The sequence below is a fragment of the Rhipicephalus microplus genome, chromosome 5 (assembly GCF_043290135.1).
Source record: "Rhipicephalus microplus isolate Deutch F79 chromosome 5, USDA_Rmic, whole genome shotgun sequence".
Lineage (NCBI taxonomy): Eukaryota > Metazoa > Arthropoda > Arachnida > Ixodida > Ixodidae > Rhipicephalus > Rhipicephalus microplus.
The window spans coordinates 44061636-44082452 of NC_134704.1; the positions used below are offsets into that span (position 1 = coordinate 44061636).

Below are 20817 nucleotides of genomic sequence, written 5' to 3' on the forward strand. Positions count from 1 at the left end.
TTACAAAAGTGGGGCTGCTATAGCTTATTCAATGGCACTGCGGTAGAATTCTGGGCTGCTTCTGAGAGGACCCAGGTAAGAACCCGGTTCCACCTTGGATGTTTTTTTTTTTATTTCGAACGGTAGGTGTTACGGACACCTGCGGCGGCGGCGATGACAGCGGACAACTACGCGGCCCAAAATGACTTGTGATCTCATAACGATTTCGCTGTAAAACGGCCACTTTCACATCGTTACAAGTGATGGCCATAAAAGGCCACAGGTGTTCTTGCCCACGTTCAGGCGAAGAATGGTAGAATTCGCTGACACAGTAAACGATCGCTCAAGTGGCACGTAAAAAATAATCACGCAATGATGTAAAATTATTTATATTGCCGCAGACCTTAATATTCTTGTTAAAACTTTAATGATGGCTGACAAGTGTTGACAGGTTGGCACCGCTATAAACGACAGAACAGATACTTCAGCATTTAGATGTTCTATTTTATGAGTTAATGAGAAGCGACCTCCATCCACGAAATGAAAGCATTGCGCACAATGATTACATGTACTACAATTTTGCAGGGAACAACCGGAAGTACTACATCGTCGTTCGAAGCGTGTACACAGCTATTGGCTTGGCGACATCTCAAACGGACGGTGTCCGAATGATGTATCTTCGTATAATCACGACTGAACTTCTTTCCTAAAAGCACTGGTGAGTCTGGCGATATATCACATGCATTTGCTCTGTTATCACCGTTTTGTCACCAGTTTTTATGACTGAATCAAGCTCCATCAAAAAGAACATACATAGTGGGAGCGAATTGTACTTCTCGTTATGAAGGTCCTATTCTCATTATACCGTCTCGCTACATATTCTGAAGAAGAAAATGAGCTCAATAATACTGTGCAAAGATTTTGCGTCATCTTGTGCCTGAAAATGTCTGCTCTTGGTATACTGGGCATGGAGTACCCACTAACTCGAACACTGACATTTCCAAGTAAAAAAAAAATGAAACCCTTATTATTGTAGAGTTAAGACACCAGTGCCTTGATTGCGCTGTACTGGGCTGAATGGCTTAGTTCCAGCGGCTACGCGTTACAGCGATCAAGTTCATTTGTGACGTCATTAGGAGCGCTCCATTTACGATGCACTTAGTGCAAGAAAGACGCACACCGGTGCGCCCGTGTTCGCAAATGATACAGGCTCACCAAGAACGGACTGCAAAGGCGGGGGCTTCATAGTAAATGGAGAAATGATTACAATAATGTATTCCACTACCTCATCTTAACGCTCGCAAATGGCAGGGGCCGCACAATGACTCAAATTATAACGGCTATCAGAGGCTATCAGTGCTGGTGCACCTCTGCGAAAAGCAGTGCCGCATGCTTTATCACTATGGTCTCCCGGTAGTGAGTGGCTGGTGATAAGAAAGAGTGAGTGGAGTAAAAATTTGTGTTTGCCCAAGCGCGCGAGGACAGTAATGGTATTATCGCAAGCACACACACACAGAGAATAGAAACTACGGACGTATTTTTACAGCGCCAATGCTAAGAAACAAGCTTGAAATTTTACGAACAAGCAAAATGTTAAATTGGGAACTCAGCTGATCCACTTTCAAGACTCCCAGATATTACGCGCAAAGTCCCTGATTACTTGTTGGCCACGCCGCTCCACTATCAGAAAACATTGGACCATAACCGTTGGCGTGCAGACGAGGAAAACTCCAAATGCGAACAGCAACGAGCAAAGGGTTTACAAAAACAATTTTTCTCAATACGCGTCAGACCTTGACGCGCCACTGAATAAGAAGGATACCCCATGATTCATTTAACACTTTACATAAAGGTCTCGCCGGTCCACCAGCCCCTATTGAAATAAAGCGGGTACCCTAAGCTATAGAAAATACAATAGCTATACGGTACACACGTCTGTTCAAAGACGCATATTTACCAGCTACGGCAACGCGCATGTTGCACTCGACTCATTATATAGACTCTGTAGCTCATTTGTTTGTCGTTTTTTTTTCTTTTTCTCAACTGTACTCCATCTTTGCTTCCCCTGCATTTCTACTCGTCGCGCTCTACTTGAAAATTTCCCAGCGATCCGCACACAGAGTTCTCCTGGCGTGCACGCGATATCGCAACGACTCCGTGGCCGCACTACCCTTGGCCCTCTCGAAAAAGAGAAAGAAGTTCTTCCACGGGACGTTGCTCACGCCGGTGCTCGCGATAGGTGCGAAGCAATGCGAGATGTTTGCTCTGCACCGAGCCACAGTGTCCTGACCAAACCGAGCCTGGCTGGTCTGCAACTCCCCCCCCCCCCCTCCCGTTTCTATGCCGGCAAAGTTCAATATTTGCCACGCACTTGGCCTCGACAAAAGCGTCCTCCCTCCAATGTATGCCTTTCGAGGATTCTGGTATTGCACCGAGCATCGGCCGAATGCAATAACTCGGTGCGCGCTAAAACAAGCAAACCCGGCAGCGCACGCGCACTCACTCGAGGAGTTGTGCCTGTATAGCCGCTTCATCCGGGTCGGACCTGCGTCTGAAATAGCCACGCGATACACTTGAATTGGTGCGCGTTGTCCAATATTGTGCCGAAGATGGTCAGAAGGATACTTGGGCGAGCTTGTGTGGTTCTGCGATGGCTGACATAAGCACGAAAATAAAGACCCACAAGAAACAGAATTCCTGGCTGGTTCTCCGTCCTTGCGTTTCTGCTTATTTGCGTTGCGTTTCTGAGTACCATCATGGAACGTCGTCAGACTCTTGTGGGAATCACAGGGACCCTTTATAACTGGCGAGTGATACATGGGCGTCATCTGTAGAGGGAGAAAAAAAAAATGAGCGTTGACATTTTAAGAGATCTCGGCTATCTGCAGTGAAAAACTGTGCCAATCTCGTCGAGGTTGCTATAGGATACCTAGACCACTCAACAGTTTGCGAACAATCATCTGTAGCCGTCCAATATGGTGAAAAACTGCGAAATTATCCAAGCTAATATGATATAAACGTTGAACATCCGTTGCAACTTTCATTCGCAATCCCGCATTTTAAAAACACGTCAGTAACGTACTACCTTTGTTACAAAAAGGTTTAATGATAAATTTATCAGAATCCATAACAGATAGTCACCACTAGAGAACGTAGCGTGCTGTAATACACAAGCACGGAGGTTATAGAGAATAACATTTTAATGTTGAACCAACACGTTTAAAAGCTGAGCTTCAATTCAATTTCTTTGTTCTTAGCCGAAAGGCCAAGAAGCTTGTGACAAAATGCGTGACTTGAAGCTGCTCCTCACCCTCAGTACTTTATCCCTTTCCCCCCACATCCCCTACAACGGCCAAAAGTCGTGCTTTTCTTAATTAAAAGTCACGTTCGTGACATTCATTCATATCAATCACTTTATCCCCGGAAACGCACTCCGAATTCGCAATTGTATACTTTGGCGTCACGTCAATACTACTTGTAAAAAAATACTGTGGACTTTCTTGTCTCCACAAGGCGCTGACCATCTACGTTAAAAATGGTTTGAAATAGAATGGTAGTTTAGCAACCTCGCATAATTACAGGAGGGAAAATTGGTAAATTAGGAGCTCTCCTACAAATGCAAAAATGTCGGATGAATATACCAGGGGAAGAATATGTCAAAGGCTTTCTTTATTTCGTATATTATACATAGCAGGCTCTCCCCCTCCCGATTCTCCATTTTTATTTTGCTGATTGCCGTAATTGTGCCATCTTTCCCGGTAACGCGATCACTGCATCTTCCACAATGTGCATGACTTATGCGTGCTAGAAATGCTGAAATTCAAAAAAAGTGAAGGATAACCATAATTTGCTTACGTTTAAACTTTGTCGACGCCTTTAGTGCCGTATTGATGTTCTGGTAATTTTACCATTTCTGTACTTCAGCTCCCCTCACGTACCGTCTCAAAAGCAGCAACTTGCACACTTGCGCAAAAATAGGCTTCACCTCGCACCTCTATATTGACATGCTTTCTCATAACATGCTTCTCCGTACAAAAACAGCTGCCTGAACCGTCAACATCATTTCACCGCAAATGAAAATTTGCACCCAGCTAATGACAAACTAATGTGCGAATTCGCGTGGCTATTTGTCAGGATTTAGTGTGTAAAGGTTCAAAAATTCTCCCGAATTCTCGTCACCTGGGCTTTTCATTCGAGATGGAAGAAGCGGAAAGAACAAAAAAAAAAAAACGGAGTCAGGTGGGAATAACGTGCACTTGGTGTGCACGTCTGACGTCTTCTTTGTTGTTTGCGTTTTTTTAATATTGAATTGAACCGTACGAACTAGCCCAGTTATCCAACTAGCTGCTTTAGCTTTTATTGTACTGCACGCAATAACCGACGAACAGCGGCGTGAGTCTCGGTGCAGTGACAAAGCACGATGGGAAGAAGGTGTTGTGCATTCAGCGTTCATCGGGCGATAAGAGGCATTCAAGTAAGGTCAGAGCTTTGGGGAAATTTGATGCTGGTCGACCGCAGCATCGCCTTCTATGTATAGTTAGCCTGACGCGGTGGTGTCGCGGTTACCGTGCTCGGCTGCTTATCCTAGGCGCGCTGGTTCGATCCCAGACGCGTGGCGGTTGCATCTCGTTAGAGGCGAAACGCTCAAGGTTGGTGTAATGCGCTACGTCAGTGCACGTTAACGAACTTCAGATGGTCGAAAATTCTTTAACCCTCCACGATAGTGTCTCTTATAATCATCCCATCGAGGTGTTGGGGTGTTAAACCTCGGGTGATTTTAGGGGCGAAGCTTCTTTTAGCGGCACCTCTTCGTCCCTCGTAGCCGTAGTAGTGTGTAACAAGTATGACATTTTTGACCTCCAAAGTAATGCCGGTGAGAGATTTCTTCTGTTCGTTGTTGAACCATAAAACATAGTGCTCAATCTACATGCCAATTGCTGCTAATGGGGAATGAGAGACATGAGCATTCAGCTTTTAGTTAACGCACACCGCTGCGATCCCCATTAGTAGCCATTGGCATGTACATTGAGCACTATCTGACAAGAAAGGGTTGCTACGTTATACTCGCTGGGCGTAACCTCCTTGGTTTTAGAAAGGTTTAGAGAGCGCTGGGCCGCAGTGCCATGAATACAGTGAACTAGTATATACCATGAACTCAAGGTGGTTAAAGGTGGGAAGTAGACCCGAAGCGCAAGCCGTAAGAAAGTGTGCGTCTGCCACCTCTCGTTTAGAACTTGGAATGTCCACTGGATGGCGGTGCTTCTATATGCGGAATACACGAAGAAAAAGATGCGAGATGATGGTACTTAGAGTGTTGAATAGATGGACCAACGGACACACAGACAAATGCATGGATGAACGCATGAACGGTCGCAAGGGCGGATGCATGGACGAACGCAGGGACGGACGCATGAACAGACGCACGCACGGACGGGCGGATGGACGCATGGACTGTCACACAGACGGGCGCATGGACGGACGGAAGCAAGAACGAATGGACGGACGAATGCTTCGCCCCACTCTTCATCATTCACTCCGTGGATATGCTGCCAATTTTTTTATTTAAATATAGTTGGCCGCGTCTCCTAAAGCCGGGTGTTGCTACGAAAACAATCGTTGGGTTTCGTCTCATGCTGCGCTTGCTTTTGCGTAATGACTTTATATCTTGAGCTCTACTGCACATGCTCTGAAAAAAAAAAAACACAACGCCAAAAGAGCAGGGTTCCGGCAATGAGGTCAAGGTACCGAGCTGCCGCTTGATGAAGAAAAGCGAGAAAGCAAAAAAAAAAAAGGAACACGTGCAAGACGCTTTACGATGCTTTCAAAAAACCTTCAACCTCATATCGCTCCTGCGAGATAAGGGGCCGCAAATCAAAGCGCTTCTATCGGCCTTCTTCGAATGAAAGAACTGAACGCGCTGTTGAATAAATATACACTCCTATAAAAGTCACGAATAAGTTTGCCATGCGAACTGCTTGCACACTTACTCCCGCTGATTTGTATCAATCAGGGGTTTTAATAAACAAAACGTACTAGTATAGACGTTTAGATAAGAAATACAGCATGTGTGGTTTTTATTTATTCTTTCGCAAGTCATTTGATCATTTGTTCGGTATACACCTCATATTTCGTTACAGCTGAACTTCCGAGCACTGAAGCATTGCGAGCAACGCGCCAAGGTACCATATATTGGGGACAAAAATGATGTAGACGTTGCCAAGGTCAGGTAACACAAGCGATTTCGTCGGCACTGTATTCACACACGCCTCGCCGGTTTTGTGGCCCAATGAAGGCGAACGATCCGAAGGCGTTCAAAACATCACGTGTTCGCTTCGCTATTGCACCGATGTCATTGCTCGATATGTGGTTGCCCGAGCGAAAGGACGTTCTGAAACATAGTTCTTTTTTTTATATATATATAATTTCAGCCTGCCTACGATGATCATACGGATCTTGCGTCGAAAGTGGATTGCCAGTACACGCGGATTACATAAATATTTCTTCTACACGCAACCAACCCCGCAGAAGAGTGTCAGCAGTAGAAAGAGAAAGAAAATAGTTTATTGGAAGGTCGAAAGTTCGGCCTCAGTTCGTGAGTTCAAGCCTGCTACTCGGCGAAGAAGATAAGGGACAGGGTAAAAAAAAGTGATTATGGGTGATTATGTGGCCAAAAAAAAGGTTCATCCTATACAAGACCTACATAACATATTGGTTTCGCTAAAATTTTTTGTCTGGCCCCGAGAGCAGTTGTTGACTCCGCCTTGTCGCACGATGCAGACAAAATCAAAAAGAAAGCTACTCCGAAAACCTAATTGGATTTATTCTAGTTGTAAAAACCCCCGAAGGTAGCAGTTTGGTATTGTTACATTAACAAAAAAACTGTACTGTTACATTGACATGAAAACAGTAACAGCAGACATTCTCTTGTACTCTCGATGCCATGAGGCCTCTGAGGGATGAACAATCACGACTTCTCGAATAGAGAAAAACTATATTAAGCGCAAAATTGCGTAGAAAGAAGTTTAAGTGTGCTGTGCGTGTAACATTCCTCATGCATGTCACACGCGACTATGCTGTTTCTACCTCCGGCGAGAGAAAAGACCTCGCTTCATTCGCCGCGTGAGTTTAACATTTATATCTACGGCATATTCTATAGAGTACACGGGTAACCACCGAGCCATATTGTGGGAGTTCCGAAAGCGTTGCTGGTGCTTTTGTAGGACTTGCATGCCCAACAGAAACCTTGCAAATAACGTTATTACGCAATGTATGCCCTAATAGCTACATGGTTGATCGGAAGCTCCAAGGCTGCTATCCTATGTAACTCTACAGCGTGGCTGGGGAGTACTTGAACACCGGTGTAGGAGCTATGCGACTACCTCTGCGCATACCACTACTACAGAGTATCCGCAGTGACTGCCAAGCAGTCAAGCAGGCTAATATTTCTAGCTTCCCATTAAACTCACATCTTTCTTTCTCTCTCTCCCGCTCTGATTGGCGTGAAACGTTTACGTGACCGTACTGCTTCACCATGTTCTATCTTGGCCAACTGCTTTCCGAGCCGTTCCGCTCGCTTCAGCGCCCTCCTCGTGCGCAAGGCTAACTGAATCACCTCGGTTTGAAGTGAGAAACGGCGAGGCAGGCGGTCATAAGCGATCGCTGCATCCTCCTCCTTCACCCTTTCTCTCTTCGAGCAATGAAGCAGTGGTCCTCCGGGCAGAGAGAACGGAGCATACATTACACGCACGCTGGGCGCGACGAAGCGACCGCCAACGAGTCACGAAGATATACGGCCCTTTGTTTTTGCGAGGCGGCCATCTCCGCTCTCACTAAAACTATACGGTCGTCCCGCATGCCCGAAGCCTTTTCTCGCATCGTTTAAGCTGGGCCGCTCCTGTCCGGCCCTCTCCGTATTCTTCGGTCATTTATCTGCACTCGACACTGAACTTTTGTCAGATGCTTCAGGAGCGCCGTGTGCTTGGCAGGCGGACTGGAATGTATACAGAAAGCACATTAGATCGTATAGCACACTATTGCGGGGTGCTTTCGCTTCGCGGCTCAAGGACACCAGGCTACGCGGACATGGAAAAATTTGGCTACGTAGACGTGGAAAGTTTCGCGACTCCGACGATCCAGTCCGAGTGGGACCAGACCTGGTATTTTTCGCCATGTCTCACGCTGTGAGTGGGTGTCTTATAGGTTGATACACGCGTGTTTATTCAGGTAAGTTCCTAACGTTTAAACCTGACAATAATTGTTGCTGGGCTGGTTAGTTCATCATCCTAAATACTATAGACAGCGCGAATCCGACAAAAGGACACACAAATAACATGTGCGCACAGGACAGACGCTTGTCCTGTGCATCACTGTCCTTGCTCTGCCCTGTGTCGAATATGCGTTAATCAGTATTCAAGTCTATAGGCCATTTCTGCAGAGTGCCATATGAATACGTCACCTAGAGGGCCAACACGAATAACTAACATCTTTGAAAGGCGTAACTTGTGACAACCACAAGTGCCGACAAGTTACTTGAGATGGCAGCAGTGACGGCCTGCACGTACTCTATTTCTTGCCACGTGTATTTTTTTTTATCGTTCTAGTTCACTGACCCACAGGCTCTCACATCCATTCTACAGGATAGCAAGGAATAATTTGGTTATGGTTAGCCGCCTTAGCTTTCCCAACTTTTTCACTACACGAAAGTGCTGCTATATAGAGCAGCTCTTTGCGCAGAAACAGTGTTACTACTGTGTCGTGAGTTATACTTTAGTTGATTTATCTTAATGACATTTCAACACAAACAAAAGAAAATGCATATACGAGTGCTATACCAGAGTATACATATTTTGCTAATGCATTCGTCCTGTTTGCATGGTGCGAGAGAACTTTCAGTCTGGCCACCCGTAATCGACCAGTCGTTTGTTCAGTGGTGACACAGACTATGTAGATCTGTACTAAAGTGCTTATTTGGGCCGGTTGGTACATGGTCAACGAAGTGAAAAACAGCGCGTAACACAGGACACAGGACAGAGAAGAGACGGACGAGGCGCTGTCCTCGTCCACGTGAGACGTGAGCGCCTCGTCCGTCTCTTCTCTGTCCTGTGTCCTGTGTTACGCGCTGTTTTTCACTTCGTTGACTATGTAGATCATATGTCGCATTTTATTCCAAGTGGGTCATTCTTCGAAAATGAGCATGTCCTCTCTGCTTTCACGACGAGGACTGGGACGAAAAGCACGTATTCCCAACCCGCACTAAGCTATTTACTTTCGTTCAAAACATAATGAAATTTCAGACAGAAATTATTTCATATCCCGGTTGATAGATAGATAGATAGATAGATAGATAGATAGATAGATAGATAGATAGATAGATAGATAGATAGATAGATAGATAGATAGATAGATAGATAGATAGATAGATAGATAGATATAGATAGATAGATAGATAGATAGATAGATAGATAGATAGATAGATAGATAGATAGATAGATAGATAGATAGATAGATAGATAGATAGATAGATAGATAGATAGATAGATAGATAGATAGATAGATAGATAGATAGATAGATAGATAGATAGATAGATAGATAGATAGATAGATAGTACGCAAAGAAATGCTTCGCATTTAAAAACCGACTGCTCGCGCTGCACAACCGCTCGCTGGCCGCCCCGTACATTTAAGCACGGATCTTGACCTCCAAGGGAGTGCCGGTGGGAGATTTCTCATGTGCGTTGTTGAATGAAAGAATGAATGAATGAATGAATGAATGAATGAATGAATTAGTGAATGAATGAATTAGTGAATGAATGAATGAATGAATGAATTAGTGAATGAATGAATTAGTGAATGAATGAATGAATGAATGAATGAATGAATGAATGAAATTTATTTAAAGCCCGGCAGTTTTCACCGCGCGAGGTGGGGGAAGAGGGAATTGACCCCTGTCCCTTCCCACTCTCCGTCGATTATGAAGGTGGTGCCTCAGGTGACCGCTCGAAGTCCTTGGACCCGGGCGGCATCTTCAGCTTGCCGGACGGAACAATATGAATTCGCAGCCTGCACGTTAAGTAAAAGCGGACTACCGGTCTCGGCGTCCGATCAGAGTCTTCTGTCTCTCACTGACCATTAGCAGCGATTAGCATGTTCCAGTAATAAACGCCAACCCATCACTGTGCGCTTTGTGCCTCCCCAAGTTTCTCTCCTGGGCAACGCCGCGATGAGCGCCAGCGTCGACGTCACCGCCAATGTACGCTTTAGCGCGCGCTGCTTCGCATCTACACATGGCTCCCTTCAGCGGGAGATGGCGTTTTTGTGTATGTGTGTGAGCGCGTGTGTGGTCACTGTAACAGCGTTTGCAGAAGATCGTATCTGCAGGCTGATTGAATTTTGCTGCTATCTAAAAGGAAAATTCTTTGGCTTATACTTTCCACTCACAAATGTCGCTTTTCATTCGTGCATTTCATCCAAACCCGCTTCACGGCTGTGGAAGCCGTCCTTATTTCTGACTGTTGGCATTTGTTTGATGTCATTTTTTTTTCTTGCGTAGAGAGTGTGTGTGTTCACGACGTGTTGCCTTTCTTCCGAGGCTCTCTCTTTGCCCGGGGCCTTGGTTGCGTATCAGTTCGCGGGCGCGTTTTGTAATGACATCCCGGTTATCTTGGCTGCTCCTGGAGATTGGATCTTTTGTGAGCCCTTGGCACCTCGGGCGCTTTTTTTCCCACTCAGCGCAGAAAGGAAGATTGGACACAGTCCCTGTGTACTTTTGAAACACGAGGGTGAGGCAGAACGGAAAAAAACTGAAGAAAGAATATAACAAAATTAGATGAACGAATGGGATAGTTCAATATAGATACAGAGACATGAACAGCAAAGTTGAACAAGTTAAGGTTGAATAACAAAGCCCCTCGTTGTTCAGTTTACTTTGCCATAAACGTGCACGTTCTTGGTGTGTGTGGAATCAGGAACCCTAAGTTATCTCTCCATAGCATCTGTCGAGACGATATGTGCCCGAATAGTGAGAGAGAGATACCCTTTGAGAATAAAGGGTTCAGAGTGCCATATTGTTCGAAACAGATCCACCAATTAAGTTCTCTCTATCAATTAGAGTCATCCGCGCGGTCACAATGTGTCTTTTCGATGCAGAACAAGCAAAGTAAACATATTATTTTGTTCTGTGAAAAAAAAATGGTGGAAATGGAGAACAGCCTTTTTGTCTGCAGTGTAGAGTGTGCCTCCAGAAGGCGCCAGGAAAGCACCGAGTTTTCAATATCTAGAGATTCACTGGGTTGGGGTGGTGTTGTTAGGAGTTCAATTTTCTCCCCCCCCCCCCCCCCCCCAATGCCCCGCAACCAAAGTAACGAACGTATACAAAGGCACGCATTGACATACATGAAGAGGGGTTTAATCCCCGCCCCACCCACATTACCCTTCCAAAAAAAATTCTGACAACGCCTCTGTTGCAGAAATAAGAGAAACGTGAGTCTCTGACTCTTGTACTTTGTCCAACATTCAACTTCCCAGGTGTAGGATTGCAATCTAAAGGCAGCCTAGTTAACCTGCCCGCCTTTTCTGTACCACCTTTGTCTGCTACGGTGGTCTAGTAGTGGTAATGGGGCTTGGCTGGTGAAACCAATAGACGTGGGCACGGTAGTGGTCCCGGCAGTCGCATTTTAGTGGATACGTAATGATAAGATCCAATGTACTGTATTATGTCACTACTTGTTGAAAAGAAATACGAACACCGGAACACCAGAAATATTAACCATCAGGTCGAAATTTGTGGAGCCGCTTTGGTTGCACGCGTCATCACATCGTGGTTCTGGCTATTTTATCCCCAGACATCAAATTTTACCCGTTCTTTCTCTCGCTCTTTCTAAGCGTATACGTCATCCGCTCGTCGAAAACAGTAGAATACGCGAACTCGCACACTTACCTGGTATCGACGGGGCGTCAGACATCCACCTGGTCCGCAAGGGCCGAACAACGGAGCCATGCTTGAGGGATTCGGGCACCGTCTCGTCTCCAGGATGCGGCTTTCAGGATGCCACAATGGCAGCATACAGCCCCTGGGCCGGATGCACCGCAGAGGCACTTCCTGAAGCCAGGACAAAGCGGAAGGAAAAACTGGACGATCCGCGACGGAAGCAAAGCCTCCCACTGCCACAATGCCCCACAGTGCACGAATTCGATAAGCAGTGACTGATGTGGGCGAAGTTTTGTTTCTCCTTTGCTTTTGCTGTCCAGCACTTGACACGCAGCACCCGCGCGATTTGAGTGCCGTACCGACATCTCCTGAGATTGTCCGGTGGGGATGCCATGAAAAGTGTGCTATGTCTTTGACGATGACAGGCGTAAGCCCGAGTCATAACTATTGATCGCACGAAGTGTAAGTCTTGCCGAGCCCCGCCACCCTCCCGTTGCCCCAGCTCTAAGAAAATACCCAGTAAAGAGGGTGGTGTATTTTCTCTCAACATTTCATTTGGCGTGCTTGCTTTTCTATTTTTGAAAACTCGGCTCTCGCCACTTTCCTATCAAGAACGCACCGCCACGCCGATAACGTGCATGCCAGTCCCGAACTGGCAACACCAAGTTCGCGGCGTCAATGCAAGGAAAGCTACGCCAGACAGATGATGATTATAGTTTTGGGATATGAAGACACCCTTTTCAATTGTCCTTTCTTGAAAGTAAACTGCGCATGCTCAGAGGCTCACAAGTTATTTTGTGTTATAGTTCGCACGCCCTCAGACGGACCCTGCGCCCGCTTGATGTCTCAAGACGAGCAGTGAAATTGTCGAGGGCGAAAGCGGACCGCGTTTTAGCGAAAACTTTTTCGCCGGTGAAGCTACGTGTTTACGTGTTACGGTGATGTTAGCGAGCCAAGTTTCAGCGCTGTTCACTGATATTGTGAGGGCCGAACTTGAGAAAGAGAAGGCACGAAAATCAAGATGTAAAAGTGTAAAAAAAAAAGACAAACGAACATGCCTGTTCTGCCCACTTTTAAGATTTCGCTGTTTTCGAAGCAGTAAATAAAAATCGTGACCGATGACAGCACGTTTAATTTGATTGATACGTGGGGTTGAACGTCCCAAAACCGCTGTATCAATACGAAAGACACCGTAGTGGAGGGCTCCGGAAGTTTCGACCACGTGGAGTTCTTTCCAAGCACCCAAATCTGAGCACCCGGGCCTACAGCTTTTTCTCCTAGATCGAAAATGTAGCAGCTGCAGCCGCGATTCAATCCCGCGACCTGCTGGTCAGCACCCGAGTAGCTTAGCCACTATAGACCACCGCGGCGGGGCCGAACCTTTAAGCTGTTGCTTAGTTTCCACGTGCTAAGTTTCCACAGCTGGTTGAAGTCGACTTAGTGGAAATACCATGGTGAGAAGCGGTGGAACGGTATTTGTAAGGCGAAACCCTCATGAAACACGAAAATTGGCCGTTGGCATCAACCCGAGTAATGCAAAAAATTACCATTAAGGGATGACGTCTCCTATAACACTGTCGTGACGTCACAAATCACCCTAATTTGCGACGTCAGTGTGCCTTCTTATGGTAACCTCATCATATCGTCGTTTTTCAATGCTCTGCTGAATCCACGGGCACTGAATACTCCGTCAGGTGCAGAAAGCTTGCAATGCCAGTGATCCAGGAGGCAGCCGGAAAACGAGTAAAGTGCAGAAAGGTTTCCGGGGGGAGGGGGGTGAATCAACACAATCGACAAAGAAGAAAAAAAATTGCATTGCTTCCCACTAAGTGCAACCACAAGTAGCAAGCGAAGCAGCACATGGGTAGACTTGAAGTTCAGTTCATCCCGGGCACCTTGGCCGATGTTAACGCGTCCTTGCAAGTGAAGCATATTATGCATTCACTGTAGATTCTTGCTGTTACTCGTCCCGAACTCATCTTCGAGCATACCATGCGGGTGCATCGCCACGACACGCTGGAGAAAGTCTGTTCATTTTGCATCTGCATAATATTGTTCCCCGACGCCATCACGTGAGAGTATAAGGAGGAGTGGCCATACACTCTTACCCAGCCACTTACGCAATCCGAACGCGCTAGCGCGGGCCAGCGCGTTCTGCCTAGTATACAACGCGTTGGTTCATCGCGCATCCGCAGAATCTCGTTGTGCGACGCCATCACATGATTGCTGAGAAAGGCTGTGTTCCAATTCTTAGACAGCACGTAGACAGTCTCCGTAGACTGCCTAGAAGACAGCACCGAGCCCACGCTGTCCGAGATTTGGAACACGTCTGGACCGCTTTTACGCGACAAAGCGCTATCTAGCATCGAGAAGAAAAAGCTAAAATAAACAAACGTAACAGTTGTATTTCTTGGCTTATTTCGTATTAAAATCTAAAAAAATTAAACGTTACTCACCTTCAGCTACTGGAGAAGCATCTGCTTGTGCGCAGACGACCATTCCGGCAAGATCCAATCTATCTGAGCGATTCGCTGAACTGCCATCTTGTTTAGACAGCAAAGCAGGCTGCATCGTACTCCTCTACGCTGCGGTCTTCTAGAAGCTATCTATTTTGTCGGCTACGGGAGAATTGTAATGGGACTTAAGATGGGCGCCGTCCATTTAGCTGTCTATTTAGCCGTCTGCGGTGAGTATTGGAGCACACCCAGAGAGTATGGGTGAGGGGCTAGAGCGTGTTCGCCAGCCCTTTACACGGGCAGGAATGCGCTAGCGTGTGAACGCGTCCTGGCAGTGCTTGAGTCATGTGTTGCGCATGCGCTGCATGGGTGGTTACGCACAACCCGACTGAGCTGCGCCATAAGCCGTCAAATAGGAAGACGTGGATGAAGGCTGTAGCCCTCGAGTCGTCTTAGGTGAATGCATAGGCGACCATTTCAACTATGGCTGTCTCTCCTCTATATACAAAGTGTTCATGTGATCTCACTTCCGCCATTGTCGCCTTCTCCCACCATGTCCGGGTACCTCCCTGGGTACCTACGGCAGTTCGCGTGCTGCAGCACGGTTTGTTGGGGGCTCGTCATCTGTTGTGTACGATGTTGAAAGGGAATCACTGTGGTTTTTTGTTGTCGTACTTTAACGAGCTCGTCAGATCAGGAAGGCCTCGTTTGTTCACTCGATACAAGACCAGAAAATCAAGATGTGCGACACGTATACCAGCCACCGCGTGCACCGGCTGCCCGCCACGACCTACGAGGGCCCGTTATCTCACTTTCACTACAAACACTACAAGTTGCGTGGCCCAAGAATAAGTGAAACCCCAAAGTCTCTCGAGCCGCAATTTTAAGAGTGGATGAGCGAAGCGCAGCAGCTCCCACCATCGAAAACGAGTCGTGCAGAGCTAGGCAAATTTACGAGAAATAATATCAACATTGACGCCTCGGCAACCATATCAAAGCAGTTTATCACAAGGCTTGAGGAATGTCGGCAACGGGATCGCCTTAATACGGAAGCCAATCAGCGAGATCGCAAGCAACGCTACGACCGCTCTCATCGCGACGTCTCCTTCAGTCCGGGAGATGAAGTGTTGCTTTGGGCGCCCATTCGTACTCCAGGATTGTGTGATAAATTTTAGTCACGCTTCATTGGACCCTATACATCATCATCATCATCATCATCATCATCATCATCATCATCATCATCATCATCATCATCATCAGCCTGACTATGTTCACTGCAGGACAAAGGTTTTTCCCATGTTTTGCCAGTTAACCCGGTCCTGTGCTTGCTGCTGCCAATTTATACCCGCAAACTTCTTAATGTGATCTGCCCACCTAACCTTCTGTCTCTCCCTAACCCACTTCCCTTCTCTGTAAATTAAGTTAGTTACCCTTAATGACCAGCGGTTATCCTGCAGTCTACGCGCTACATGCCCGGTCCATGTTCATTTCCTCTTCTTTATTTCAACTATGATATCCTTAACCCCCGTTTATCCCCTAATCCACTCTGCTCTCTTCTTGTCTCTTAAGGTTACACCTACCATTTTTCTTTCCATTGCTCGCTGCGTCGTCCTCAATTTAAGCTGAACCCTCTTTGTAAGTCTCCAGGTTTCTGCTCCGTAGCTAAGTACCGGTAAGATACAGCTGTTATATACCTTCCTCTTGAGGGATAGTGGCAATCTACCTGTCATAATTTGAGAGTGCTTGCCGAATGTGCTTCACCCCATTCTTATTCTTCTAGTTACTTCACTCTCGTGGTTCGGCTCTGCGGTTATTACCTGCCCCAAGTAGACATAGTCTTTAGAACTTGAAGTGCACTATTACCTATCTCGAAGCGCTGCTCTTTTCCGAGGTTGTTGTACATTACTTTCGTTTTCTGCAGATTAATTTTAAGACCCACCTCTCTGCTCTCCTTGTCTAACTCCGTAATCATGAGTTGCAATCAGTCTCCTGAGTTACTCAGCAATGCAATGTCATCGGCGAAGCGCAGGTTACTAAGGTACTCTGCATTAACTTTTATACCGAACTGTTCCCATTCTATGTTTCTGAAAACCTCCTGTAAGCACGCGGTGAATAGCATTGGAGAGATAGTGTCCCCCTGCCTTACACCCTTCTTGATTGGTATTATGTTGCTTTCTTTATGAAGCACTATGGTAGCAGTTGATCCCCTGTAGATTTCTTCCAGGATGTTTATATATACTTCATCTACGCCCTGATTCCGCAGTGTCTGCATGAAGGCTGATATTTCTACTGAATCAAACGCCTTCTCGTAATCTATGAAGGCTATCTAGAGTGGTTGGTTATATTCTGAGCATTTCTCTAATACCTGATTGATAGTATGAATGTGGTCAATTGTTGAGTAGCCTGTTCGAAATCCTGCTTGTTTCTTTGGTTGATTGAATCCTAATGTTTTCTTTACTCTGTTAGCAATTACCTTTGTATATAGCTTGTATACTACAGAGAGCAAGCTGATCGGCCTCTAATTCTTCAAGTCCTTGTCATCTCCTTTCTTATGTATTAAGATGGTGTTAGCGTTCTTCCAAGACTCTGGTACTCTTCCTGTCAGGAGACACCTCGTAAACAGGGTGGCTAGTTTTTCTAACACAATTTGTCCTCCATCTTTCAGCAGATCTGATGTTACCTGATCCTCACCAGCAGCTTTGCCTCTTTGCATGCTCTTCAAAGCTTTTCTGACTTCTTCTATCATTACTGGTGGGGTGTCATCTGGGTCACTGCTAGTTCCTATAGTATTAAGGTCGTGGTTGTCTCGGCTACTGTACAGATCTCTGTAAAAATACCCTATAACATCAATGAACAAACGTCACCAGTGAACTACCGTGTCACTCCCAGCGTCCTTTCTTCCGATCGTCGCTGTCGTGGTTCGGAGATTGTCCACGTATCGCGTCTGAAGCCATTCGTTGTTCGACGTTCCGTTTCCATCTAAGACGCGCCCAGGCTGGCCGCTCACGCGAGGGGGGGGGGGGGGGGGAATACGTGTGAGCATTATTCATGCGCGTCATCTTATCGTATGTACATACTCATCATCATCAGTCTGACCTGTGCTGTGGGGCAGAGGCTCGGCAAGTAAAAGAAGTGCCTTGCAGCCAAAACGTTGCCTTTCAATATATTGCTGCAGCCCACGCCACCAAAAGAGAAGCCCCCCCCCCCCTTCCCCCAGGTGTTTTAAACAGTGCTGATGTTGAGCCTCTTTGATTGAAATTTGTGAAAATAGCCAAAGAAAATATTATGCGGGGCAGATAGAGACTTTGCGTGGTGCGTGCCGCGGTAATGCCGGTAGTGACTTTTTTTTTTTGCGCGTATGTTTTGACACCTTCTTCACCTTGTATTTTACTTTTTTTGTACGCTGATATACAGTCGAGTCCCTGAAAATGATGGAGACCGTGTTAGGGAAACAATTGACCAATTTTTAAAAATCCTGACCCCCAACTCGAACCAATCGGCTATACTTCAAAGTTAACTAATATTGTTTCGCGTCCTTTTTCACAGTTTGTTTCAATGCAATACCCGAATTTCCGTGATCGCCATCACGATTTTACCCGCCTCCCTGGCGCGCTGATTGTGCACGCACTGGTCGCGGACAAGCTTGTCTGTGCAGTATTTCGGTAAGCTATCTCTGTTTGCTGGTAAGTGCTTGGCTATGGCACTTACCCGGAATGAAGTTACCCCTAAAGCCGCACATATCACCGAGTTTCTTCAAGTAGTTTTTTTTTGTTAATCAGTGCCAGCCAAACACGCTGGTGCTTTTTTGGAAAATCGCAATGTGCGTTCTCAATTTTAGGTAAGAACGTTCGGCGAAGAAACACCCCGAAGCTCTGCTCCCTCTTTGGGTACTACTAAATCAACTTGCCTCACTAGCAGCCCTCAAACTTGCATCGTGAGGCAAAACTAAACGGGCACAAGCACGAGGAGACAACTCGGCAGTGGTAGGCGACGGAGTCGGCAGGTACCCGGGCATGTCGGTGGCGCATTTCGGAAGTGACGAAAGGGCGATGCGTGACGCACGTGCACACTATGTATATTTTCTTCATCTTTAAATCTCCTCCGCCCTTGTCTTTAGGGTAGGGTAGCATACCAGTCTCTCTAGACTGATTGATCCCTGCCTTTCCTTTCCCTCCTGTTCTTTCTTTCCTTTCTTGGATCGTCATCAAGAATTACGCGGTATGAAAACGATATCAGGTCCGCTAATCTCGTTGTTTTGACGACATTACCAATAGTTATAGAAGCTCACTCGGCAAACGAAAATGCACCATAGTCGCAATGTTTCACAAATTTTAAAGACGATAGTCTTTCTTGGGGACCTTCGACGCAAACATTTTGGTCTGTCTGTCTGTCTGTCTGTCTGTCTGTCTGTCTGTCTGTCTGTCTGTCTGTCTGTCTGTCTATTCTTAATGGAACCGAGTCCTTGAAACGGCTGACGCCATCCGCAGCGCCCACCAAAGTTGTTCAAGATTCAGCGTTCATACTTGTGCGATTGTCAATTAAAAATCACTTATTGCGCATGTCTGGGGCACCATAACAACACGTATATATTCTGCATGTGCGTCTTTTACAAGAAGAGGCATACTTAAGTAATTTTAAGGACCGTAGCGCTTATCACGCTGCGTTTACCATGCAACCCTTGCACGAAAAGGCGAGTGTTTCCAATGCTTTGCTAAGGTGGTGGCACCTACCTGTCGCCTTGCGTTCTACACCTTATCACCTCTGAGACGGGCGCGCACACTCATCTCAGCCACGCACTTCCTTTTTCAAGAAAACTGGCAGATGGCACTCATGTCTCACGTGTGACGTGACTTGATGCGCTCGTTCGCTTCCTATGCACGCTCGAGGCACTCTATCGCAGCGCCTTCGGAATACCATTCACCGATTTTCTTGCACAGAACATCAAATAAATGTTTTGTTCATTATCTCCACACGCAAGACTCGTCTTTCAACCTCATTTGCAGATCACATCCAGATACGGGGCCATCTTTTTAAGCATTAACCTTCCTTTTTCCCTAACTAGGTACTCACTGCAGTAAGATTATTGTTCATTTTTTTTTTGTTTCTTGCGTTTGGGTTAGCGCTATCCGTTCAGCAAAATGATCCCGAAGAATCTTGGCCATCAAGCCAAGGGTAGGCATTGCGCTATACGTAATGGTTGGTGCTTTTTTCGGCACGCACGTCACAAGTGACGCTGTTTTCAGATGGTTAAATTTACGCGGCGCTTGCCTCATTGTTGCGACACAACATCCCGTTCATCGCTCGTGAAGGCTTTACGAAGCCTCTTCTGCCCTCACCTGCTGTCCATCATTCGCTCGGCTATTGCATGCAGAACGTCACTAGAGACTGGAATTCATCCAAAATTTTTAGAGGCAGAGAAGGAGATATGTGCGTGATTGTTTGGTTTTGTTTTCGTACTCATGCGAAAAAAAATGCCGCTATAGATCAGTGGTACGCGAGTTATATCGGCATTAGTATTACTGTATCAATGAGTGGCAGCGATTGCGTTACGACTTAGCTTCAGCGCACTCTGTCGTGTTTGAAGACTTGTCGGTATAATTATACGCTTCTAGTGGGGTGGACTTGTGTAGTGGACTTCTTGTGGCATGTCATGCAGTAAAGGGACCACTGTCGTGTAACGTTGAAGACATATACACGTTATCGGCATGGCTACTTGTTATCATGTAAAACACACACACACACACACACACACACACACACACACACACACACACACACACACACACACACACACACACACACACACACACACACACACACACACACACACACACACACACACACACACACACACACACACACACACACACACACACACACACTGGCAGCTGCCCCGCCGCGGTGGTCTAATGGCTAAGGTACTCGGCTGCTGACCCGCAGGTCGCGGGCTCGAATCCCGGCTGCGGGGGCTGCATTTACGATGGAGGCGGAAATGTTGTAGGCCAGTGTACTCAGATTTGGGTGCACGTTAAAGAACCCCAGGTGGTCGAAATTTCCGGAGCCCTCCACTACGGCGTCTCTCATAATTATATGGTAGTTTTGGGACGTTAAACCCCACAAATCAAACAACCAATCAATCAACACTGGCGGGCATTCGCCCATGCGCTCGCTACCAAGTGGTTTGTTACACAAAATTTAGGGAAATATACAGTCGCTACGTCAGAAGAGCATCTTCGCACACTTCAAAAAAAAAAAGGAATCCGTGCAGTGTTATGCTACATATAACAGCAAATGAGCTCAAATTGAATTTTACGCCAACATGCTGAGCTTGAGCGAGTTGGAGCTTGCTTCGCTGCAATCTGAAGCAGATACTTGAGTGGCTCCACTGTTTGTTGAATGCGCGCGTTTGAGTCATGCAGACTGTATACTTCCCCCAATGTTCTTTTTTCGTAATAA

At 46.3% G+C, this 20817-nt stretch overlaps 1 long non-coding RNA gene across 2 annotated transcripts in view; it reads right to left on the minus strand.

Moving 5' to 3' along the window:
* Nucleotides 1–20817, minus strand: part of LOC142817755 (uncharacterized) — a 391122-nt gene that overhangs the window by 197251 nt on the left and 173054 nt on the right. For both annotated transcript variants that reach the window (XR_012895339.1, XR_012895338.1), the window contains exon 2: nucleotides 11915–12076. This is a non-coding gene — a long non-coding RNA (uncharacterized LOC142817755). The remainder of the gene's footprint in view (nucleotides 1–11914; nucleotides 12077–20817) is intronic.